This window comes from Acinonyx jubatus, chromosome X, assembly GCF_027475565.1.
Source record: "Acinonyx jubatus isolate Ajub_Pintada_27869175 chromosome X, VMU_Ajub_asm_v1.0, whole genome shotgun sequence".
In the NCBI taxonomy this organism is placed as follows: domain Eukaryota; kingdom Metazoa; phylum Chordata; class Mammalia; order Carnivora; family Felidae; genus Acinonyx; species Acinonyx jubatus.
The window spans coordinates 58,390,935-58,416,997 of record NC_069389.1 but is presented as its reverse complement, the minus strand read 5'-3'; the positions used below and the strand labels follow the sequence as shown (position 1 = coordinate 58,416,997).

Here is a 26,063-nt window from a genome sequence, read left to right as displayed (position 1 = left end):
AAAAACAAACAAAAAAACCCCACAACTATGTAGAATATCCCAATTTGAAGAGAATTAATCTGAGAGGTGATGAAAATAAACTGTATGTGGCTCTGAGCAGCATACATAGCCATTCTTCTTTTACTACTGATTGCCTGTACTACTCAGAATCAGTTTCTGGTGGATTATTTTATTCAAAGTTATGTTTAATTGTTGAATTCCTTTCTATGAGGTGAGCTACAATTTCTTCTCATCTCATTCTTTCTGGAAGAGTAAACTTTGATGTGCTATTGAATCACCTGGTGCTACACTATGTTTCTATTTTTTTTTGGCTTAAAACATCAACAATTTATTATTTCTCATGATTCTGTGGGTTGGCTAGGCTCAACTGGGCAGTTCTGATTTATGTGCCATTGTCTGGAGTCACTCATGCAGCTTCTTTCAACTGGGAGCTTGACTATGACTGGAAACCCAAGATAGCTTTGGTCACTGGTTTGGTACTTTAGCTAGGGTAGCTGGAATGGTTGGAAGCTGCTGGACTTCTCTCTGCCAGGGTAATCAAACTATTTAAATGGTGGGTCAGGGCCCCAATACCTCCATGACCTCTCCCATTTCTTGCCAACATTTTCTTTGTTTTTTTTTTTGTTATAAAATACATAATGTAAAATTTACCATTTAAATCATTTTAAAGTGTACAAGTCAGTGACATATAGTACATTTGAATGTTGTGCAACCATGTCCACTATCTAGTTCCAGAACATTTTCATGACCTTAAAAGGAAACCTCTTCCATTAAGCAGCTTTCCATCCCTCCCACTCCCTCCAACCCCTGGCAACCACAAATCTCCTTTCTGACTTTATGGATTTGCATTGTCTGGATATTTCATATAAATAGAATCATGCAATATGTGGCCTTTTTGTGTGTGGCTTCTTTGACTTAGCATAGTGTTTAAAAAAAATTTTAATGTTTATTTATTTTTGAGGGGGCAGAGGAGCAGAGAGGAAGATGGAGACAAAGGATCTGAAGCAGGGTCTGCACTGATAGCAGAGAGCCCAATGTGGGGCTTGAACTCATGAACCATGAGATGATGAACTGAGCTGAAGTTGGATGCTTAACCAACTGAGCTACCCAGGTGCCCCTAGCATAATGTTTTTGAGGTTCATCTACCTTGTAGCATATCTCAGTACTTTATTCTTTTTATTGTTCAATAATATTCCATTGTATGGCCATACCACATTTTGTTTACCCATTCATCAGGTGATGGACATTTGAGTTATTTCCATATTTTGGCTGTTGCACATAATATTCTTAATTTCTTTTTCAAGTTGTTCATTGTTAATGTATAGAAATACAACTGATTTGGTATCCTGTACCACTTGCTGAATTCATTTATTAGCCCTAATAGTATTTTTATTGCTTTAAGATTATACATATATATACCATCATGTCATCTATAAATAGAAAGAGTTTTACTTCTACTTTTCCAATTTAGATGTCTTTTATATCCGTTTCTTGCCTAATTACTTGGGTTAGATCTTCCAAGACAATATTGAAAGCAATGGTAAAAGTGGACATTCTTGTTTTGCTCTTGGTCTTAGGGGGAAAGCTTTCAGAGTTCCACCATCAAGTGTAATATTAACTGTGGGGTTGTTTTTTTTTTTAACTAAATGCCCTTTATCATGTTTAGGAAGTCCCCTTCTATTTCTAGCTTGTTGACTGTTTTTATGATGATAAAATGTTGGATTTTATCAAATGCTTTTTCTATATCAATTAAGATGATCATGTTTCCTTCATTTTATCAATGTGATATATTACATTGTTTGATATGCATATGTTGAAATACTTTTGCATTACCAGGATAAATTCTGATTGGTCATGGTGTATAAATGTTTTATATATGGTGATGGATTTGATTTGTCACTATTCTGCTGAGAATTTCTGCATCTATGTACATAAAGAATATGGGTCTGTAGCTTTCCTTTTTTTGTGGTGTCTTCGTCTGAATTTGGTGTTATAGAATGAATTTGGTGTTAGAAGATGTTTCCTACTCCTTTATATTTTGGAAGAGTTTGAGAATGACTGGTGTTAATTCTTTCTCAAAATTTTGGTAGATTTCCCAGTAAAGCCCTCTGGTCCTGGATTTTTCTATGTTGGGAGGTTTTTTTGTCACTGATTCAATTTCCTTACTTGGTATAGGTTTGTTTAGATTTACCATTTCTTCTTGAGGCAAGTTTGGTAGTTTGTGTGTTTCTTGGAATTTGTCTCTTTCATCTAGGTTATCTAAATTTTTGGCCTTCAGGGGCACCTGGGTGGCTCACTCGGCTAAGTGTTGGACTCTTGGTTTCGGCCCGGGTCATGATCTCGTGGTTTCATGAGTTTGGGCCCCACGTTGGGCTCTGTCCTGATGGTGCAGAGCTTGCTTGGGATTCTCCCTCTCTCTCTGCCCCTCCCCTGCTCATGCTGTCTCTGTCTCTCTGTAAATAAATATATACACTTAAAAAATTAATAAATAAATCTTTGATCTTCAATTGATCATAAGAATCACTTATTACTATGTGATCATAGTGGTCACTTATTATGTGATAATGGTAATCACTTATTACAACCTTACTAAAGTAAAAAAAGGTAAGGTCCCATACATAGGATCTTGAGCTAGTTAGAAGAACCTTACAGGTAGGGGTACTTGTACCCCAATATTTATAGCAGCACTTTCAACAATAGCCAAATTATGGAAAGAGCCTAAATGTCCATCAACTGATGAATGGATAAAGAAATTGTGGTTTATATACACAATGGAATACTACTTGGCAATGAGAAAGACTGCAATATGGCCTTTTTTAGCAATGTGGATGGAATTGGAGAGTGTTATGCTAAGTGAAATAAGTCATACAGAGAAAGACAGATACCATATGTTTTCACTCTTATGTGGATCCTGAGAAACTTAACAGAAGACCATGGGGAAGGGGAAGGAAAAAAATAGAGAAGGAGGGAGCCAAACCATAGGAGACTCTTAAAAACAGAATAAACTGAGGGTTGATGGGGGTTGGAGGGAGGGGAAAGTGGGTGATGGGCATTGAGGAGGGCACCTGTTGGGATGAGCACTGGGTGTTGTATGGAAACCAATTTGACAATACATTTCATATTAAAAAAAAAAAAAAAAAGAAGAAGATCCTTACAGGGCATGGGGCCTAACTTTTCTATCTAATGATTCTCCTCATAGCATACCCATGAAATACATCATTGGCTTTCCTACCTTCAAGGACTGGCATCTCACCAGTTCTGGGTGTAGTTTGTTCCATCTTTGGATAGCTTAGAGCATTCAGACATCCTTTTTATATAAAGTTACACAAAAAATATCTAATCATTTTCTCCCACTGTAGACAGTCCTTATGAATTGTAAAGAGTCCTTCCCCAAGTATTCTCATGTCCATAATATGTCTTAGTTCCTTTAATTGCTTTTCACTAATGATGACTTTTAGGGTCCCCACCAGTCTGTTAATTTGACTTTGAATGCTTTATGAAAATCCTCTTTAAGGGGCATGGCATTAAAGTCAAGGACAAACTCCCACTCAGGGGACTATTCAAATTAGAGGGATTTGACTATTTTTCTTTCACTCTTTCTTCTGTTACTGAACTTGTATGAATAAGATATTTCCCCCTTCAATTCAGACCTTAGTTGAGGTTGGTATTAAGAACTTGGCTCCTTTCGTGCAGTCGGGCTCAGTATTTCTTTGATAATTTCATGCTGCCATCTACTGGCTAAATCAGGTAGTTCCTGCCTTTTTGTTTTGTTTTTTGTTTTTTGAACTAATGGAGCAGAGGAGAGGAAGTATAGGTCAACAAAATACAAGGCTAGAAGTGGTATATTTGAGATCTATTAGGAAGAGGTCTTGATTTCTTCACTCCATATAATTCCTATTGTATGCCATGTATTTGGGAGCCCAAAGTAGAAGTAATGTGGACACAGCGCGGGTATAGCTGCAGAAAATGTGACTGGAACATTCCCATTCGGTCCAACTCTGACTAGCTAATTGAATTTGAGCAAGTCACCTATTTTTTGTGTGTTATTTTCCACAAGCTGTTATCCCAACAAGTTTATATGACAAAGCCAAGTAGCAGTAAAGGCAATGGAAGAACGTGAAGTGAAGGACTGAAGTCTCAGGGAGAGGGGGTGGGGTGGGGGAGGAATAAGTAAAGCCCAAAGGTGATAAATGACAGGAGAGAGCAGGGTTTCTTCAAAGCACATGGGACTTTAGGCAAAAAATTCAGAGAGTCTCTTCCTATTTAAGTAATTTGATTAAATATATTATAAAAGGGCCGCCTGGGTGACTCAGTCAAAGCATAGACTCTTGATTTCGGCTTAGGTCATGATCTCATGGTTCATGATATTGAGCCCCACATTGGGCTCTGCACTGACAGCATGGAGCCTGCTTGGGATTCTCTCTCTCTTTCTCTCTGCCCCTTCCCCATCAAAATAAATAAACCTTTAAAAATAATATAAATTATAATATTCATGAGCCTATATGAGGTATAGTAGTTACTGTAGCAATGAAGATTTAGAATATTGGGTAGTGGGGTGTAGCAATGAAGATTTAGAATATTGGGTAGTGGAGTGCCTGGGTGGCTCAGTTGGTTAAGTGTCTGACTCTTGATTTCAGCTCAGTTCATGATCTTACAGATTGGATCGTGAGATTGAGCCCAGCATCAGGCTCTGTGCTGAGCGTGGAGCCTGCTTAAGATTCTCTCTCTCTCGAGGGAGGGGAGGGTGGGTGATGGGTATTGAGGAAGGCACATTTTGGGATGAGCACTGGGTGTTGTATGGAAACCAATTTGACAATAAATTTCATATTTAAAAAAAAAGATTCTCTCTCTCTCTGTCATTCCCCTCTGCCCCTTTCTCCTGTGTGTGTGTGCTCTCTCTCTCTCAAAAATAAATAAATAAATAAATAAATAAATAAATAAATAAATAAATAAATAGAATAATGGGTAGAAAGAGGTAGTTACATATTTGTTTATTCAACAGTTCATGTGAAAATTCTTCCTAATGTCCTTGTACCATCTCTTCCTTTCCAGGTCCAGAAACCACTTGTTCAAGTTCTTTATTGTCAAATGCGCTATACCTGGCTAATTTTATACCTCCCTTTAAAAGAAAAAGTAGCAACACTGTGACAACATCCAATCCAATGACCTGTTTGTATCAAAATAGTATAGTTTCTTGCCTCTGCAGTTCTTTTATCTGTATCAACTGTTCTTAGTAGCCTAGAGCCTGAAAATGTCCTGTGTCTGATGTGAGTGACAGTCATCCAGAATCATCATGTTGTCACCATTTTGGCAGCCTAATCTCATCCAATCCCCTGAAAGAAATTACTATGAGAGCCAATGGGAGTAATCTGCTAGCCTGGCTGCTCTCCAGGAACCAGGGCCTGGCTGCAGAACTCCAGGATAACCAGTTTATATCTTGTCTTTTTACCTTTTAAGGTGTTTATGTGAAATAAAACATTTTAATTTCAGAAAGTCAAATTTATCAGTCTTTTGCAGTTGATGATCTGAGTCTTGTTTAAGAAAAATTTCTTTAACCCAAGGTCTAAAAAGTATAGAACATTACCACAATTGTAGAAAATTCTATCAGACAGAGCCGTATTAGGCAGGTCTAGTTATCCTAATGATTGGTAGCCTAGGCTAAAGACACAATAAGCTGAAACAGGTAAGTTCTAGAGTGGAGTCAGATTCCTGGTGATACTATTAGTTCATGGCCTATAAAGAAAGAGTTTAAGATTTGTCCAGGTGACCTGAAGCATTGCTGCTGATGGTAATTGGCTTGCTTTTTAAGTCCTACTGGTTAGGCTATGCTGAGAGCCCAGGTGTTAAGGGAATACTAATCATATAATCACCTTTTTTCTCTAATGACTGAGTGATATCAAAGTGGTTGTAGCTACTAAATTTTATAGGTATAATTGTTATTTTTCAAATATACCATGATCATTAAAGCGATTTAGAACTCCACACAAATTACATAATTCTCACTAGAGAGATCTAATACACAAGGCAGTCTTGTTAACAGAATTGTTTTACTAAAGCACCACCAAAGCTATGGGTCCAAGGACCTCTACTCTGGGATCCTCATGCTGTCACTAGCTTTTAAACCAAATGCAAAGAAATCAACATCCCTCAATCTCAATTTACTAACCTATAAAATAAGACTCCTTTACCCCTGTTCCTTTCACTAGAAACTTGTGAAAGCTTAAATTAGAATGAAATCTTAAAGACATTCAGAATTATAATCCCACTATCTGCCCCAAATCTGGAAAGCACAGCAGGTCTTGCTTGTAGGGGTTTGCTCCATAGTTAATTTTTGGGTATTCAGGAAGTCTCCTGTGGAAAATTATCTTCCAGACTGAAATTCTGTTACTAGATTCTCTTTGTGTTAAGCATTGTCTTCTCAGGGGTACCACATGTACAACACAATTTCCCTCATTTTGAATAACAAGTCAGATACTTTTTTGTGTGTGAACCAAGAGCACTTAGAGGATGGAGTGTATCCTAAAGGAAGACAATTTTACATACTTTATCATTTATCTGGAGACTGGAGGACATGCTTACCTGGTAGTATTTGCCTTAATAGTTACATTTTCCAGTTTAGCCAGTAGGAGGAAAATGTATCCTTTGACTTTCTAGGAGTTGTTGTGTGATATTTAGTTTACATTGTCTCCCTCTGGTTCTCCATTATTTCTTTGATAAACAATATAGGAGAGTTTATGAGATTAAATGCTTCTCACTGAAATAGCCAGGTTTGTGGGGTCAGCTTTGGCTTTTATACGAGCTTTTGCCTATCAGATACTGCCAGTGGGTGAACTTCACTTCTGTGCCCTCATAATTGGTTCAACGTTGGGGGTCATCAGATTCATGGAGGAAGTAGGGAAATACTAAAGATTAAGGACTCACAGTTAAAAAATTACAAACAGGTCACAAATAGTATAGCGTCTTGATTAATTAGGGGTCAAAATTACTTTCTGTGAATTACCTTCTGTTCTTTCCTTTGTCTTGCTCACCAATTGACTTAAAAGTACTTCTAATCTCTACGATCAGGGGCCATACAAAGGCTGAGTTCTGGAGTAGAAAAGACACTGGCTCAAAATACTGCTGTGTGACCATACGCATATTACGTAACAGCTTCATTATCTATCAAACAGGAATAAACCGGTATTATCTCATTAGATAATGGAAGGGAAAGTCCCTCAGAGAGGGTTCTAACCTTAATGTAGTGCTCTTCCTAACTTCCTTGGTTCAAGAGTTTGGTGGGGTAGTTATACATTCTGGCTGAAAGAGGTATTGGGATTCTTTATCAGCATATCAAAGCTTTACTTCCCCCTTCTTCCCATTTCAAAACCAAGCTGAACTAAAACCCTTTCATTTGTTATGCTGTTTGTGGAGAATCTTAGCATCCGTTATCTAATTTGTTTTACCTAACGTCCCTATGTATAGATAAGAACCCATTGAAAACCCATTGAAGTTGTGGTCAATAAATGAAGCCTACTTCTAGCCTAGTGTTGTCTTTCTAATATGTTGCTGTTTTCTCTAAATCTCCCCTTTTTTCTTGTTACTGGTTAAATTTTGAACCAGTTAAACCACAAAGATGTCTGGCCTTCAATCTTCTAGGCCACTCCTCTTCTACTCCTTCCCGCCCTCAGGTCCCCTCCCCCTCACTTCTTAAAGCACTGCAATTTGCTGCGGCCGCCATATTTCTTCCTTTCCCGGGGTGGAAGCTTGCTAACAGTGGATATCTTTGCCCGTGTGGTTCTTTCTGGAACATTTTCCAGCCCCGACCACTCCTTATGGCGTATTTCTTTTAAAAAATTCACGAAAATTCCATAAAATATTTTAACAATTCTAAACTTTCTCCGAGTGTTCTCTTGACATCTCCTCCCTATTTTTTCAGGTATTTGGAATATTTTTAGGTAATTTTCCATTTTAAAGGAATTTTTCACTGGAATGGTTTTTGGTTGATGCCTCTGCTTTGTCGTGGTTTAGTTTTTTTCCCCCCTTCTCTTTTCTACATTTTGCCCATCGGGGCTGTGGATACCAGGTTTTATTATCATTTTTTTCGCCCAACGGGGCTGTGGATACCTGCGTTTTAATTCTTTTCTTTTATTTATTTTTTTTAATTTGCCCATCGGGGCAGCGGATACCTGCTTTTAATTTTTTTTTTTTTTTTTTTTTACCCTTAGCCCATCGGGGCCTCGGATACCTGCTGTGTCTCCTTCCCTCCCCTTAACCCTCTGGCCCATCGGGGCAATGGATACCAGCTTTAAAAAAAAGTTCCTTTTTGGCCCATCGGGGCCTCGGATACCTGCTTTTATTATTTTTTTTCCCTTGCCCATCGGGGCCTTGGATACCTGCTTTATTTATTTATTTTTTTTCCTTTGCCCATCGGGGCTGTGGATACCTGCTTAGATTTTTTTTTTCTCATGGCCCATCGGGGCCTTTTATGGATGGAAATGTTGGCTTTTGTGGTTCGTTGTACTGTCTGGAATGTCTACAAATTTATGCTGCTAATCAATCGTTTGGTGTTGTGTGAGTGGACCTACGGCTTTAGCTGGGAGATGACTTAGCAGTTAGGCCAAGGAGTTAGGCTGGGGAGGAAAGATGGCGGCCACTTCAGCCGCTTGGCTGAGGGTTAGTTGTGCCAAGTATAAATTAGGGAGCTAAGATGGCTAGCGGGACAGGCAGAGGCAGTTACATGCATTGCATTAGCTACATGTTTTGAATGAGCTGATTTGGGGCTTGTTAGGAGCTTTGCATGAACTGTGGTATCATGAGGTAGAAAAACAGGATGGTCTTCTGTCATGTTACAAGAGGATGGTCAAAAATGAGAGGGAGAAGGTTAAGGCATAGGGTTCAAAATGGCGATTTTGGGTTTGCAGTATTGCTCAGCATGGCTCTCTGCTTTGTTAGAGTGTCCAAAATGGCGGACCCAGTTTTGCCGCAGTGTTCATGTGGCGGGAAGGCTACATCATGGTGGTGTCTTTGTTCTAGTGCACAGCATGGCGGTGCAAATATTCTGTTACATAGTAAAAGATGGCGGCTGGAGTACTTGCCGCAGTGTAAAACATGGCGGGCTTTTGTCTTTGCCGTGTGCATTTCCTAACAGGTTTTGCCGCAGGGACAATATGGCAGACCTTGTCATTTGGATGTCATGGCAATTTGTCACGTGGACGTCTTGGCGGGGATTTTTACCGGTACATTCTTGGCGGGCTTTGCACCAGATGGGCCTGCCGCATTGTTAAAGATGGCGGGCTTTGTCGTGTTTGCCGCGAAAAGTGAGAGAAAGGTGGGATGGCCAATGTTGGATTGCCGCATGACCCACCCAATCGGAAAGGGTGGAAGGATTGGGCACAGCCAATTACTGGAGGAGGGAGTTAGATTGTGTGAGTTAGCATAGCACTTCATCGCGGTCTTTATTCATCCAGTCAGGAGGAAGCAGAGGAGCCATGTTTGTACGTCTTCTCCCAGTGGGTGGTACTCAAGGTCTTTCCAAGGACACTTCCTTTTTACACTTCCCTCCCCTCTCACTTGCTCCCTCCCCTCCAGCATTGCCTCCTGCAGTGTTGGATATTTGGCTCCGTTGGCTGAACCTTACCTCCATTTTTCTGCATTGGTGCCATGGCCCAAGGCTAGTTTACTCTCCCCCCCAACCCCCTCCCCCCACCTCCTCCCCCTCCCCTCCCCCCACCTCCTCCCCCTCCCCTCCCCCCACCTCCTCCCCCTCCCCTCCCCCCACCTCCTCCCCCTCCCCTCCCCCCTCCTCCTCCCCTCCCCCCTCCTCCTCCCCTCCCCCCCTCCCCCCTCCTCCTCCCCTCCCCCCTCCTCCTCCCCTCCCCCCCTCCTCCCCCCCTCCTCCCCTCCCACCTCCTCTCCCCCCCCCCCCCCCCCCCCCCCCCCCCCCCCCGCCACCGCCTTTGCTCTTCTGCAATTTGGCCAGGGGCAGTGCTCCAAGCCACTGGGTGTGAACATGGTGGCAGTCCTGGTAAGAACCACAATGGATCACAGATGATGGTTGGCCAGCAGGTGGCAGAAGAGGAATCCCTGCCTTCCTCAAGAGGAACACCTACCCCGTGGCTACTGCTGGGGTCGGATTTTGATTTTTATTTATTTCTTGGATTACAGTCCTATGTAGTTTGATTATGTGGTCTGCTAGCATTAGTTTTAGGCTTTAAGTTACTATTCTGGAAATGTAGTTAGGGGCTTTGCTTATTTGTAGAATTCAATTACATTTAATGAGTTTTTATTTTTGAGTTCCTTAAAATAAGTTAAAATTTTTAATTTGTTTTACTAATTCCTTAAGTTTTTTTTGGCTTTAGATATTCAAATTCAAATTGCTATTTAAAAAATTTTTACTACTTTTTTACTCTGAAATTGACTTAATAAACTACATCTTTTTGGATTTTGTAAGAGTCTTATAGTACAGAAGTAGTTAATTAAAATTTTAACTTTATGACCAAATGTAATAAGGAATATTTGAAGGTCCACTCCAGTCCAGGCCTCGCTTTGTTCCCATCCTGAATGCTGCACGAATTGAGTAAAAACTATCATGCAGGAAACTAGACTTACTGTGGACTTGTTTCCTCTAGTGAAACGTTATATTTGAGTGTCAATGCCCATAATTTTAATTTTCTGTGGTGCCTTGCCTCCATAGTTCCCATTTCCTCCCCAGCCCTGCTCCCAGCAACCGCCCCCCAATCTAGCACCAGCCCTTCCCCTGCCCTGTGTCCAGCCCTGCCCCTGCCCTGTGTCCAGCCCTGCCCCAGCCCTAGCTCCAGCTGCCCAGCCCTATCACCAGCCCTATCCCTAGCCCCAGCCCCAGCCCGAGTCCCAGCCCCAGCCCCAGCCCCAGCCCCAGCCCCAGCCCCAGCCCCAGCCATCACCCTAACCCTGCTTCTCCCTAAAGTCACTCCAATTTGCATTGATTTGGTGCTAAAAGTTGTCCATTGCTCATCCATAAGACTGGAATGACCCTGTGTGCCTCTAGCATTTGCTGACTTTCCGAGTTGACTACCTGAGTTATCATTTTCAATTAATGTACACAGTCCCATTTGTCCACTGTCCCACGTTAGAACAATCAATCTGTTCACCTTTGTGTCAATGTTAGAAATGTTAGTTAATTGAGTTTAATATCAGATAACTATTGTTCATAATTTTAGTTACTCATCATCTCTATTCCCTGCCCTTAAGGAAGGAGAAACCATTCTTCTGTCATTGCTGCAGTAGTCACAGTCCCCGTTTTCTGGGCAGTGCTCATAATATTGTGCTGGTCACCTGAACTCTACCCTGAGTGAAATTTTAATTGTCCTGCCCATTGGATTAGATCCCAGTCCTTTTGCTGAATTCAGGACTGGGTGCAGAAAACACGAATCTTTTGTTCAATAGTTAACATGCTCAGTCCCAAATTGTATTAGCCTTGTCCATTAAACAAAGGCACCCTACCATTTTTGTCCTGCTTCTGGGATGGCCTGCTGTTCTTTGACAATTAAAGTACCAAACTGTAATTGTATGTTGTCTTGCCCAGTAATCAATGACCCTTCATCCCCTTTGCATTGCCATTAGGCAGTGCTGACTACCTGGGACCACGTTCCTTGAATGATTGATGAGTATAATCCCAATTGTCCACACCCCTGTTCATTACACAAGTCCTTTGCAACTCCTTTGCACTATAGCAGATGGGCTCATCTTCAAAGTCCTTTACTTTGGGATATTGATGAATACAATCATTAATATTCAAGATCCTGCCTAAAAGGTAAGACCCACCCATGCTCTCTTCTCTTTACTCCAGGTAGTGCAGACTACTTACTACCCTGCATTAATATGTAAAATCCTCATTGCCCACTGTCCCAACAGTTAGTCTAGGATATAACTTTATCTTTATGCCATTGCTTATGAGGGGTTCTGATTACCCAAGGTCACTTAAACAGTTGATGTGCATAATTGCATATGTCCATGGTGCTGCGCAATAAAAAATGGAATCCCACCCCGTCCTAACCACTTTGGGATATTGCTAGTGAGTGCAGATTATTCAGGAACTCAGTTGTTGGACAGTTAATTTGCACAGTTGGAGTTGTGCAGAGTCCTGTCCATTTGAAAGAGCCACTGTATTCCATTTGCATACTATAATGTGGGCTGATCACTCAAAGACACTTCTCTTGAATTGATAATTTTCATAATTGCATTGGCACATGTTCTGTGAACTAGCCACACCCACTCCCTTTGTATTCTAGCAGGGGACCCTTACTACTCAAGAACAATACACTAGGATATTTTATGTGTACAATATTAATTGGCTAGACTGAGCCTTTTGTATCAGGAACCCTGCACCATCTCTATATCTAAAAAGTGCTAATTATCTAAGGCTCTTCTCCTAAAATTGTTCATGTGCAAAATTGCAATCCCCAATGTCTCCTACTGTTAACCTAAAATCCCATTTCCACCTAACTCCCTTTGCATTATTGCAGAGGGCACTTGGGTCCTTTAAGGTGCTTAAGGCAGTTATGGTCCCTTCTGTTAGTCTGGGATCCCATCCCCTCCTACTTCCTTTGCATTACTGCAGAGAATACTTGGAAACGTTAATGTGCTTAACTGCAGCGATAATTCCTTCCATTAGTCTAGGATCCTATACCCTCCTACTCATTTTGCATTAGCACAGATTGTACATGGGACTGTTAATGTGTTCACATGCAGCTCTGTCCCTTATGTTAGTGTGTATGAGTCTATCCTCTTTAACTCCCTGTGCATTACAGCAGAGGGTAGTTGGGATCTTTAAGGCCCTCAAAGGCAGCTATGGTGCCTTCTGTTAGTCTAAGATCCCACCCCCTCCTACTTCCTTTGCATTTCTGCAGAGGATATTTGGGACTGCAATGTGCTTAATTGCTGCCAGAGTCCTCTGTTTGTCTAGGATCCCAATCTCCTCCCTCTTACTGAGTTTGCATTACACAGAGTACAAGGGACTGTTAATGTGCCTAAGTGGCAGCTATCGTCTCTTCTATTAATCTAGGTTCCCATCCCAATCTAAATTCTTTTGCATTACTGCAGAGGGTACTTGGGACTGTTAATGTGTGTAATTGTAGTTACAGTCCCTTCTGTTAGATCCTGTCCTCACCTACTCTCTTTGCATTATCATGAAGGGTACAATGAGACTGTTAATGAGCTTAATTGCAGCTATAGTTCCTTCTGTTAATCTAGTTTCCCACTTATTCCTGCTTTGCATTATAGCAAAGGGTACTTGAGACCTTTAAGGTGCTTAAATGTAGCTATGACCCCTTCTGTTTATGTTCCCATCCCCTCCTACTTTGCATTACTGCAGAGGATACTTGGGACTCTAAATGTGCCCAATTACTACTTTCCCTTTTCTTTTTCTTTGTCCCATCCCCTCCCACAGTTTGTATTATCATAGAAGGTACAAGGGACCATTAATGTGCTTAGAGGCAGCTATGGTTTCCCTTGTTAACCTGGGATCCTGTCCCCACCTAACTTCCTTTTGCATTATTGCAAAGGGTACTTTGGACTATTAATGTGCTCTAAGGAAGCTGTGTGGTTCCTTATATTACTGTAGGATTCCATTGTCTCCAACTCCCTATGCATTACAGCACAGGGTACTTGGACACTTTAAGATGCTTAAATGCAGCTATAGCCTCTTCTGTTAGTTTTATACTCCCATCCCCTCCTATTTCCTTTGCATTACTGCAGCAGCTACTTGGGACTGTTAATGTGCTTCATTGTAGCTACAATCTCTTCTATTAGTCTAGGGTCTCATCCCTTCTAGTTCCTTTGCATTAGCACACAATATACATGGGACTGTTAATTTGCTTAAATGCAGCTCTGTCCCTTATGTTAATGTAGCATTCCATCCAACTCCCTATGCATTAGAACAGAGGGTACTTGGCACCTTTAAGGTGCTTAAATGTAGCTGTGGTGCCCCCTGTTAGTCTAGGATCTCATACCCCTTCTACTCCCTTTACATTAATGGCAGGACATTTGGGACTGTTAATGTGCTTAATTGCAGTTACAATCCCTTCTATTAATCTAGTTATCCTATGCCTTCTCACTTCCTCTGCATTAGAGCAGATGGAGGATTTGGGACTGTTAATGAGCTTAATGCAGCTATAGTCCCTTCTGTTAATCTAGTTTTCCATGTACTCCTACTTCCTTTGCATTACAGCAGAGGGTACTTCAGACCTTTAAGGTGCTTAATTGCAGTCATGGTCCTGTCTGTTAGTTTAGGATCTCATATCTTTCAACTCCCTTTGTATTATCTTTGGGACTGTTAAAGTGCTTAGTTGCAGCTGTGGTCCCTTTTCTTAGTCTAGGGTCCTATCCCTTGCTACTCACTGCATTACCTGGGAGTGGATTTGGGACTAGTAATGTGCTCATTTGCAATTGTGGTCCCTTTGGTTAGTCTGGGGTCCCATGTCCTCCAACTCCTTCTGCATACAGCAGAGGCTACTTGGGACTCTTAATATGTTTAATTTTAGCTGTGGTCCCTTTCAGTACTCTAGGATTCCACACCATTCTATTCACTTTGCATTAGCACACAGTGTATATGGGACTGTTAATGTGCTTAAAGGTAGTTCTGTCCCTTATGTTAATGTAGGATTCCATCCTTTCCAACTCTCTATGCATTAGAGCAGAGGGTACTTGGCACCTTTAAGATGCTTATACATAGCTGTGGTCCCCCCAGTTAGTCTAGGATCCCATCCCCCTTCTACTCCCTTTACATTACATGGCAGGGCATTTGGGACTGTTACTGTGCATAATTGCACTTACAATCCCTTCTGTTAGTCTAAGATCCTATGCTTTCCCATTTCCTTTGCATTAGAACAGATGGTATTTGGGACTGTTAATGAGTTTAATTGCAGCTATAGTCTCTTCTGTTAATCCCATGCACTCCTACTTTTGTGTTATAGCAGAGAATACTTGAGACCTTTAAGGTGCTTAAGAGCAGGTATGGCCCCTTCTGTTAGTTTATGTTCCCATCTCCTCCTACTTCCTTTGCATTACTGCTGAGGCTACCTGGGACTGTTAATGTGCCTAACTGCCACTATAGTCCCTTCTGTTTGTCTAGATTCTCATCCTCTTCTACATGGATTACATTACCACAGAGGATACAAGGGACTGTTAAGGTGCTTAAATGCAGCTACTGTCTTTTCTGTTAACTCAGGTTCCCATCCCCACCTAATTCCCTTTGCATTATTGCAGAGGGTACTTGAGACACTAATGAACTTATTGTAGCATTGGTCCCTTCTGTTAGACTGGGAACCCACCCTCACAAACTCCCTTTACATTTTAATGGAGAATACACGGGACTGTTAATGTGCTTAAATGCACCCACAGACCCTTATGTTAATGTAGGATTCCATCCTTGCCAAACCCTCTATGCACTACAGCAGAGAGTAGTTTCTACCTTCAAGGTGCTTAAATGTGGCTATGGCCCCTTCTGTTAGTTTATGTTCCTGTCCTCTCCTACTTGCTTTGCATTACTGCAGAGGATACTTGGGATGTTAGTGTGCCTAATTGCTGCTACAATCCCTTTTGTTAATCTAGGATCCTGTCCCATTCCACACTGTTTGCATTACCACAGAGGGTACAAGGGATTGTTAATGTGCTTAAATGCAACTAAGATCTTTCCTGTTAATCTAGGACCCAATCCCCACCTAACTCTGCATTATTGCAGAGGCTACTTGGGACTGTTAATGTGCTCTAATGCAGCTGTGGTCCCTTTTGTTAGATGAGGATCCCATCCCTACCTGCTCCCTTTGCATTATCATGGAGGGTACCTGGGACTGTTAATGTGCTTAAATGAAGCCATGGTCCCTTAAGTTAGTGTAGGATTTCATCCTCTCCAACTCCCTGTGCATTACAACAGAAGGTACTTGAGACTTTTAAGGTGCTTTTAAGCTATGGTGCTTTCTGTTAGTCTGGGATCCCATTACTACCTAACTCCCTTTCAATTACTGCAGAAGGTACTGGAAATCTTTAAGAAGCTTAAATGCAGTTACAACCCCTCTGTTAGTGTTCCCAGCCCCTCCTACTTACACTTTGCATTGCAGAGGATACTTGGGACTGTTAATATGCCTAATTGCCACTACAGTCCCATCTGTTTGTCTATAATCCTAGCCCCTCCTAAACGTTTGCATTTCTACAGGAGGCACAAGGGACAATTAAGTGCTTAAATGCAGCTATGGTGTCTTCTGTTAGTCTAGGATCCTATCCTCTACCTACTTACAAAAGGTACAAGGTACTGATAATGTGCTTAAGTGCTGCTATAATCCCTTCTGTTTGTCTAGGATCCTGTCCCCTCCTACAGGGTTTGCAATACCACAAAAAGTACAAGGGGACTGTTTATGCTTAAAGGCAGCTCTTCTTTCACCTAGGATTCCATCCCCACCTAATGCATTTGCATAGTTGCAGAGGGTACTTGGGACTGTTAATGTGCTTAAATGCAGCTGTGATCCCTTATGTTAATGTAGGACTATCCTCTCCAACTCCCTATGCTTAATAGCAGATGGGACCTTCAAAGTGCTTAAGTATACTTACAGTGCCTTCTGTTAGTCTGGGATCCCATCCCCACCTAACTCCCTTTGCATTACAGCAGAGAGTACTCGAGATCTTTAAGATGCTTAAAATGCAGCTATGCCCCCTTCTGTTAGTTTATGTTCCCATCCCTTCCTACTTTGTATTACTACAGAGTACACTTGGGACTGTAAATGTGCCCAATTACTGCTATAGTCCCTTCTGTTTGTCTAGGATCCCATCCCCTCCTACAGAGTTTACATTATCACAGAGTGTACAAGGGATTGTTAATATGCTTAATTGTAGTTATAGTCCCTTCTGTTAGACTAGGATTCCATCTCCACCTACTCCATTGCATTATCATGGAGGGTACATGGTACTGTTAGTGTGCTTGAATGCAGCTACAGCCCATATGTTAGCATAGGGATTTCATCCTCTCCAACTTCCTATGCATTATAACATAGGGCGTTTGGGACCTTAAAGGTGCTAAAATGCAGCTATGGCCCCTTCTATTAGTTTATGTTCCCATTCTCTCCTACTTCCTTTGCATTACTGCAAAGGATACTTGGGACTCTTAATGTAGGTAATTGGTACTACAGTCCCTTCTGTTAATCTAAGATCCCATTCCCTCCTACTTGCTTTGCATTACCACAGAGGGTACAAGGGACTGTAAATATGCTTCAATGCGGCTCCTGTCCCTTATATTAGTATAGTATTCCATCCTCTCCAATTCCCTATGCATTACAGCAGAGGGTAGTTGGTATCTTTAAGGTCCTTAAAGGCAGCTATGGTGCCTTCTAGTAGTGTAGGATCCTATCCCCTCCTACTGACTTTGCATTACTGCAGAGGATACTTGGGACTGTTAATGTGCTTCATTGCCACCAGAGTCCCTTTAATTTGTCTAGGATCCCATCCCCTTCTATTTGCTTTGCATTAGCACACAATGTACATGGGACTGTTAATTTGCTTAAATGCAGCTCTGTCCCTTATGTTAATGTAGCATTCCATCCAACTCCCTATGCATTAGAACAGAGGGAACTTGGCACCTTTAAGGTGCTTAAATGTAGCTGTGGTGCCCCCTGTTAGTCTAGGATCCCATTCCCCTTCTACTCCCTTTACATTAATGGCAGGACATTTGGGACTGTTAATGTGCTTAATTGCAGTTACAATCCCTTCTATTAATCTAGTTATCCTATGCCTTCTCACTTCCTCTGCATTAGAGCAGATGGAGGATTTGGGACTGTTAATGAGCTTAATGCAGCTATAGTCCCTTCTGTTAATCTAGTTTTCCATGTACTCCTACTTCCTTTGCATTACAGCAGAGGGTACTTCAGACCTTTAAGGTGCTTAATTGCAGTCATGGTCCTGTCTGTTAGTTTAGGATCTCATATCTTTCAACTCCCTTTGTATTATCTTTGGGACTGTTAAAGTGCTTAGTTGCAGCTGTGGTCCCTTTTCTTAGTCTAGGGTCCTATCCCTTGCTACTCACTGCATTACCTGGGAGTGGATTTGGGACTAGTAATGTGCTCATTTGCAATTGTGGTCCCTTTGGTTAGTCTGGGGTCCCATGTCCTCCAACTCCTGCATACAGCAGAGGCTACTTGGGACTCTTAATATGTTTAATTTTAGCTGTGGTCCCAGTAGTTTAGGATCCTTTGTATTACCTTTGTATTATCAGATGGTATTTGGGACTAAAAAATGCTTAATTGCATCTCTGGTCCCTTCTGTTATAGGATCCCAATGTTGTCCAACTCCCTGTGCATTACAGCAGAGGTCATTGGGGCTGTTAGTGGGTTTAACTGTAGCTGTGGTCCCTTCTGTTAGTCTAGTATCCCAAGCCCTCCAACTGCCTTTGTGTTACCTGGGAGTGTATTTGGGACTCTAAGTTGCTTAATTGCAGCTGTTGTCTCTTCTGTTAGTAGTTTCCCATGCCCTCCTATTATCTTTACATTATAACAGAGGGTCCTTGGGATTGTTAAAGTGCTTAATTGCTGCTGTGGTCCCTTCTGTAATTCCGGGGTCCCATCCCCTCCTACTCTGTTTACCTGAGAGGATTTTTGGGACTGTTAAAAGAGACCACATAATTAAATTAGTATAGTTTCCCATGCCCTCCTATTCTCTTTGCATTACAACAGATGGTACTTGGGATTGTTAAAGTGCTTAACTGCAGGTGGGGTCCCCTCTGTTAGTCTAGGATCTCTTGTCCTTCCCCCTTTACATTACCGGGAGCAGATTTGGGAATGTTAACATGCTTATTAATTACAGTTGTTGTCCCTTCTGTTAATCTAGTTTCCAGTCCCTTCCAACTGGTTTTCCATTACCTAGTAACAGATTTGGGACAATTAATATGCTCATGTGCAGCTGTGGTCCCTTCTGTTCGTCTAGCATTCCATGCCCTCTAACTCCCTTTCCATTATAGCAGAGGATATTTGGGACTTTTAATGGCTTAATTGCAGCCCTGGTCCCTTCTGTTAGTCTAGGATCCCATGTTCTCCAACTCACTTTGCATTACCTGAGAATGTATTTGGGACTGTTTAAATGCTCTATTGGAGCTGTGGTCCCTTTTGTGTGTCTAGTTTCCCATGCCCTCCTACTCTTTTGCATTATAGCATTGGATACTTGGGGCTGTTAAAGTACTTAATTCCTGGTGTAGTCACTTTTGTTGATTTAGGATCCCATTCCCTTCTACTCCCTTTACATTATCTGGGAGGATTTGGGGGACTTTTAAAGTACTCATTTGCAGCTGCGGGTCCCCTTTGTTAGTCTAGGATCCGATGTCCTCCAACTCCCGTTGCATTATAGCAGATAGTGCTTGGGACTGTAAATGTGCATTACATACAGGTGTGGTCCATTTTGCTGGTCATGACCACCTCTTCCCTTTATATTACCTGGGATCAGATTTGGTACTGAAAGGTGCTTAATTGCAGCCTGTGTTCCCTTCTGATTAGGATTCCACACCTCCATCTCTATTTGCATTACAGCAGGGCGTACTTGGGCCTGTCACATGCTCTGTTGCAGCTGTGGTACCTTCTGTTTTGTAGGATCCCATGCCCATCATCTCCTTTTTACATTATCTGGGAGTGTATTTGGAACTTATAAAGTACTTAATTTTAGCTGTGGTTCCTTCTGTTCATATACTTTTCCATGCCCTCCTACTGTCTTTGCATTATAGCAGAGGGTACTTGGAACTGTTAAAGTGCTTCATTGCAGCTGTGTCACTTTTGTAGTTTAGGATCCCATGACTTCCCAGCCCCTTTACATTACCTAGAAAGGCATCTGGGACTGTTAAGGTGCTAACTGCAGCTGTGGTCCCTTCTGTTAGTCTAGGATCCCATTCTCTTGTACTCCCTTTGCAATACTTGGGGAAGGTTTTTTGGGACCATTAAAGGGCGCTGTTGCAGGTGTGGTCCTTTCTCCTACTGTGAGATCCATGCCCTTCAAACTTTGGGTTACTGCTGAGGGCACTTGGTACTATGAATGTGCTCAAATGCAGATTTGGTCCCTTTTCTTAGTCTCAGATCTCATGCCTTCCAACTCCTTGTACATTATCAGAGAGGGTGCTTGGGACAGTTTTTATGCTCAGTTACAACAGTGGTCCCTTTTTTAGTCTATGATTTCATCCCTTGCCTCTCGCCCCTCAACTCCCTTTGCATTACCACAGAAGGTACTGGAGACTGTTCAGGTGTATCTCATTCTCTGACCCCCTGTTAGCATTATAGTAAGGGGTGCTGAATACCAAAACCCCCTTTTTTTTGCATTGTTAATGTGCATAATTGCATTTGTTCATCTTTCTCTGCAGTCGATAAGATTTCACTAACTTCCCTTGTATTCAGCAGTGAATGCCCTTTATTCAAGACCTTTGTACTACAATAAAGTGAACCATGGTAATTGACCACACTGTCATTCATTTAAGTCCCCCGTACTCTCTGTATTAATTACTTTAGTTATTTTTTGGGGGGATTATTTGTAGCAAAATTCCAGTGTTTATAGTCCTTCACTTTTAACTAATTTCCCACCCTTTTTGTATTGCATCAGGGGATGTTAGTATCTCAAAGTATTCCTCTTAGGACTCTAAATGTGCATATACCCTCTTGATAAGCTAATATCTTTATTTCTTAGTATTATAGCAGGGGGTACTAACCACCTAAGGTCCTTCTTTTGGACAGTTAATGTGCCAGATTGCACATCCCCAAATTGGGGATCCCACCCCCATCACACCTTCTCTGTGTCAGGCGTGCTGACCAACTATAACTGCTTCTCCTTTATAGTTTAAATGTGCATAATTACAGTAACCAATGGTCCCTTATGTTAGAATGGGATCTCATTTCCTTGCCCAATTTACATTACTGTGGGGGCTTCTGACTAGCCAAGAGTCACTCTCTTGGACTGTTAATGTGCATACTTAAATTCACTCTTATACCTAGATAAGGATTCTCCCCATACTATTTATATTCCAGCAAGAGGTGCCTACTACTTAAGATTTTACACACTAATGCAGTTAATGTGCACAGCCTTTGTTGTCTTGTGCATACTCAGTTGTCCACAACTGTACCTTTTAGTTCAAGACTCCTGCAATTACTGAAGCAGAAGTGACTGACCACCTTAAAGCCTTTCTCTTGGGACTCTGGATGTGTGTAGTATTGGTTGTCCACTGTCCTTTGAGTTAACTTGGGTCCCTGAGTCTTTTCACAGCCTCTAAGCTTTACTTCATGGGGTACTTACTGTCCATTTAAGGCCCCTTTCTCAAACTGTTAATGTGCATAATGACAATTACATTGGGATTCTTCCCCTTTACACTCCCTTTGAAGTACTGCAGGGAATTCTGACCCATAAGGTTCTGTTTCATGGCCTGTTAAGATGCATGTTATATTTATCTGGGTTCTTATGTACTAGAGAAGAAAACCTCTCTCCACTCCCTGTATCTTCAAGCAGGGAGTGCCCACTGTACAAGACCGTGCCCTGTACAAGACTGTTGAGCAGTCAAGGAAGACAATTGTAATTGACCACAGCCATGCACCATGGACATTAATGTGCATAATTGCACAGGCTCATCCTGTTTGAATAAGATACTACCTTCTCAGACCCCAGAAGGGGTACTGATCATTAAGACCTTTTTTTCATGCCTTGTGATTATGCATAATTGCATTTGTACATTTTTCTGTACACCAAATAAGGACACCCCTCTCCCCACTCCCTTTATCTTTAGCAAGGAGTGCCCATTATTTTAAGATCCTTGTATCTGTACAAGATACATGGTTTAGTTGATCATACCATGTCTGTTGGACATTAATGTACATAATTGCAACTTAGTTCATCCTACTCTGTTGTATGTCATTTGCTGTATGCTAGGGTTGCTGATCCCTAACTTATCCTGTTAATGTGCATAATTGCATTAGTCTGGGTTCTTGTGCACTAGATGAGGACATCCTCCACCCCTACTTCTATGCCTTCCAGTAGGTGGTGCCCACTGCTGTGACATTTACACTTGGATGGTTAATGTGCAGAATTGTAGTTTCCACAACCCTATCACTTTCAAAACTAACGTATCTGCTTTGCACTGCTGCAGGGGATACTGTTTTCTCCCCAAGTTCCTTCTAGTAAACCATTAATATTCATAATTGAAATAGTTATACACCCTCAGCTTCCCTTTGCAGTACAGCAGTGTGTACTGATCAACCAAGGCCCTCTTTTGGAGTGGTAATATGTGCAATTGCATTTTTTCCTATTTTGTGCACTCAGTAAGGATCCTGCCTACTTCCTTACCAGGTTCAGCAGGTAGTGTCCACTACTTAAGACTCTTTCACTTGAAAAGTTCATGTGTATAAATGCAGTTTGCTAAGTGTGTCTTATACTAGAACCCCTCTTTGCTTTGGAGTAAGATGTTATTTACCTAATGCCCTTTCTTTTAGACTCTAATGTGCATAATTGCAATTGTCCATCTTTTCTGTTGGACTAGGGTTGCATTCCCTCAAACCCCCTTTGTATCAGGGGTGTGTTAACCATAAATGAGCTCTTCTCTTGAGATTATAATTGTACAGACTTGTATGTGTCTGTGGATTTGTGTAGTGTGAAAGGATGCCCTATGCATTTACCACTATCTTTGGATTGCTGCTGAGGAGTGCTATCATGACCTCAGCTCTTGGACAATTAATGTGCACCACTAGCAATGATGGGACCTCTGTACCCGCTTTGTATACATCAGGGGTACTAAGGCCCCTTTCTTGGACTGTCAATGTGCAATTGTCTATGTTCCCTTCTGTTAGATTTAGGATAACATTCCCTTAAACCCCCTTTGCATTAATGCAGGGGTTGCTGACCACACAAAACTCTATTAGTTTAGAGTTATTAAACTATTAGTGGGCACAGTGGCAATTAGTGGGACTATTAGTGGGCACAATGGCAATTAGCAATGGGTTTTTCCTCCCTGGCCTTGTTAGGCAAACACTCCCAGCCCCAATTTCCCTTGGCATAATAAAGTATAAACATGGCAGTATGCTGTGAACTTGTCCATCAAATAGTACCCCATACTCCCTCTCCTTTTGTATTGCTTCTATGTATAAAATTCCAAGTAGTCATGATCTTCTCCTTCCTTCCCTCTTCCCACCCCTTGCTCACCCTTGGACCCATCCAAGGTGCATAAGCACCATTCTCACAATTTCAGGTGTTCATGTATTGGGCCACTAAATAAGATTGTGTTCCTTTTTCCCTCCCAACGCCACCCTGCCCCTTTTGCATTATTGCTGGGGAATGTTGACTGGGCAAGTCCCTTTCTCTTGGATTTAAAACATTAACAATCCCAGATGTCATTGCATTACTCACTTTGTATTGCTGTAATGCCTCAGTTGCACTATCCTTGGTCCCTCCCATCAGACATGGACCCCTCCACTTCTTTGCATTGCTTCTGAGTAATGCTGAGTACCCAAAGTCTCTTCTGTGTTATTAACACAGTACTGATTGTCCCATTTTTTTCAGGTCATCAGCCCAAGATTTTCCTACCATTTTGATGTGTTTGTGCAGTGTTGACTACCCAAAGCAGGCCTGAATTAGGTGGATGGACCTTCACGCCTTTGTCTGCATTTGTTAATAATCCCAATTCCAGTTGTTACATTCTGGGATAGGAACCATCCCTGACCATTTCTGTTACTGCTTCACTGAGCAAAATGCTCAAGGCAAGTCAGGCCTAGAAAGCTGGATTGCCACCTTTTATTTTAGATTTCCAGTATAAGTATCAGTTGAAAATTGTCTCCCCAGGAAGAAAGATTAGCATTGTCTGTGTATTCTTCCTTCCAGAGCAGATTGCCTGGCCAAGAATTTCACTTCTCCTCTTGTATATTGCTATTGTACTGTGCCAGTTGCCAGCGTACAATTAAAAAAAAAAAATACTGTTTGCAAGGTGGAATTGTAAACCTGGTCATTGAATTTTGAGGTCCAAAAACCCATTTATACCATGTACCTGATGACCAGTGTCTCTCATTTTACTAAGGGTGCTGGGTCTGTGGATAGACCACTGTGACTCTTGCTATTTTGGTATTCCCAAAAGACTTCTAGAGTGGAACTCTTAAGAGCAATATCTTTGGGTTCTACCACCATTTTAAAACCCATTATTTATTTGGGCTTTACCACTGTTCACTTTTAGAAAAACTACCTAAACATTCTAATCCTTAAATTTCTTCATCTGAAGCATCTACCACCCCTTACTTATTTCAAGAAGATTGCTGTAAAAGAATGAAATGAGAGAACATATGCTGAGGCACTTTTGAAAACCATAATTCATCTTACTTGATTAATCTATTACATAAATAAAATGCACACTATTTAAATCTGCTAATTTAAACTAGCCTGAAGCACTACACTGAAGTGAGGGATTAGAAATGATGGGTCCAATTTCCCTATTTTAGATTGAAAAATAAGCCAAGATCTAATCATTCTTCTGGACATGAATTTCAACAGCTGCTTGGTAAAATGAATAATATCCTAGTCTCTAGTGTGCAGGGTGTGGCAGATAAGTGTTTAATATGGAACTCCTGAAGCAAATAACTAGTGGTCACAACAGCAGTTCTTTGTAATCATTGAAAAAGGATACTATTCCTCTGACAAGGATGTCAAAAGATCGGCCCAGCTCAGGGTGCAGTATGCACTACTAGCTCCTTGGACAGCTGTAAGAAGAGTCTCTGGCTCTTTAGAATACTGTAAGTACTACTTTGTAGCTATTAAGTAATCTTTTCCATGTTCTATTTTCTTTCTCTTAAATGCTAGTGGTAGAAAAGTCAGAGGGTCTCCTTCCTTGTTCCTGTCTTATCTGCAATTATATATATATATATATATATATATATATATATATATATATATATATCACCATATGAGTTAACCAACAGAAATATTGTATACCCCACTCTATGCTAGTTTACACTGAAGTGAGGGGTAGAAATGATGTAGTCCTATATAATCTCATTTCTGCGATGGTTGTATTTCTGGGAAGCTAATATAAGCACACTTGAAATACTTTTAGGGAATGATAATCAAGTGCTGTGTGGTGTGAATTGTAAGTTACAGAGTTTTAAAAAGGGATCCCACTAGGCTTTGAAGTTAGTTGGATCAACTTAAAGAGGGAGGTGGGTTTACTTTTTCTCTTTGGTCTACGATATGATTAATATTGCAGCCATATGTGTAGTCCAGTTGGTTTATTTTAGTGTCATTTTGTTTTTACCTCTTTTAGAGGTATGAAAAGTGATTAAAGAGACAAGACCAAGCTTGTTGTGTTTGGCTATATGCCAAGGCTGGGGAATTGTTGATTGTCAAATCTCATTATAAGCTTGAACTTTTCAAGGTTCAGGGATTGGGGGTATAAATCTGATACGTTGGCATTTTGTACCTTTTTATTCTATCTCTGCCCCAAAACATGAGAGTAGTGATGCCTTTTTAGTTTGAGATATTTGTAGAACCTACTTTGCAAGAAGGCAATGGAGAAATGTAAGTTTTATAAGAAAACCATGGCATTGCCCACTTTTATGAAGTTAAATATACCATTTCCCCTTCCCCTTTTCTCAGCAGATGTTTTGATAAGCTAAAAAGCTTAGCCTCCCTGGTATGAAACAAACTGAAAAATGTCCAGCTGAAAAAAAATATTAACATCAAATTTGAAACTTTTGTGCATACCCATGCATCCTGGCAGGAGCAAGAAGAACCATACTAATGAGTGGAGCTTCTCTTACTGCTCATTTTAATTCCTATCCATATTTCCTCATGGCTTGTTTTCCACCGATGCCTAAAGACATCCCCCAGTCTGACTGGTAGTAGTATACAAATGATTCTGAGCCACCTTGGAAATGTGGTCTATGCCATTGTTTCTCAAACTGAAGTAATTAGTCAGGATAAAATGCATTTTAAAGGAACAAAATTTCTTGAGATCCTAAAGAATATATGTTTTGAGAAACAGTGACTTAACAAGGTTATTTGAAATGTAAACGTGTTTTCCAATTTTAAGATATCTTTATTAAAGGCATATGATGTTTTATATAATTTATGTA

General features: G+C 41.1%; 1 long non-coding RNA gene across 14 annotated transcripts in view; it reads left to right on the top strand.

Moving 5' to 3' along the window:
- Nucleotides 1–9,915: 9,915 nt before the first annotated feature.
- Nucleotides 9,916–26,063, top strand: part of LOC106984063 (uncharacterized) — a 34,261-nt gene continuing 18,113 nt past the window's right edge. For 2 of the 14 annotated variants that reach the window (XR_003418235.2, XR_003418233.2), the window contains exon 1: nucleotides 9,917–24,725. This is a non-coding gene — a long non-coding RNA (uncharacterized LOC106984063). Of the gene's footprint in view, nucleotides 24,726–26,063 lie in introns of all 14 variants that reach the window. The other 12 variants (XR_008290140.1, XR_008290138.1, XR_003418234.2 and 9 more) reach the window with 7 other exon arrangements.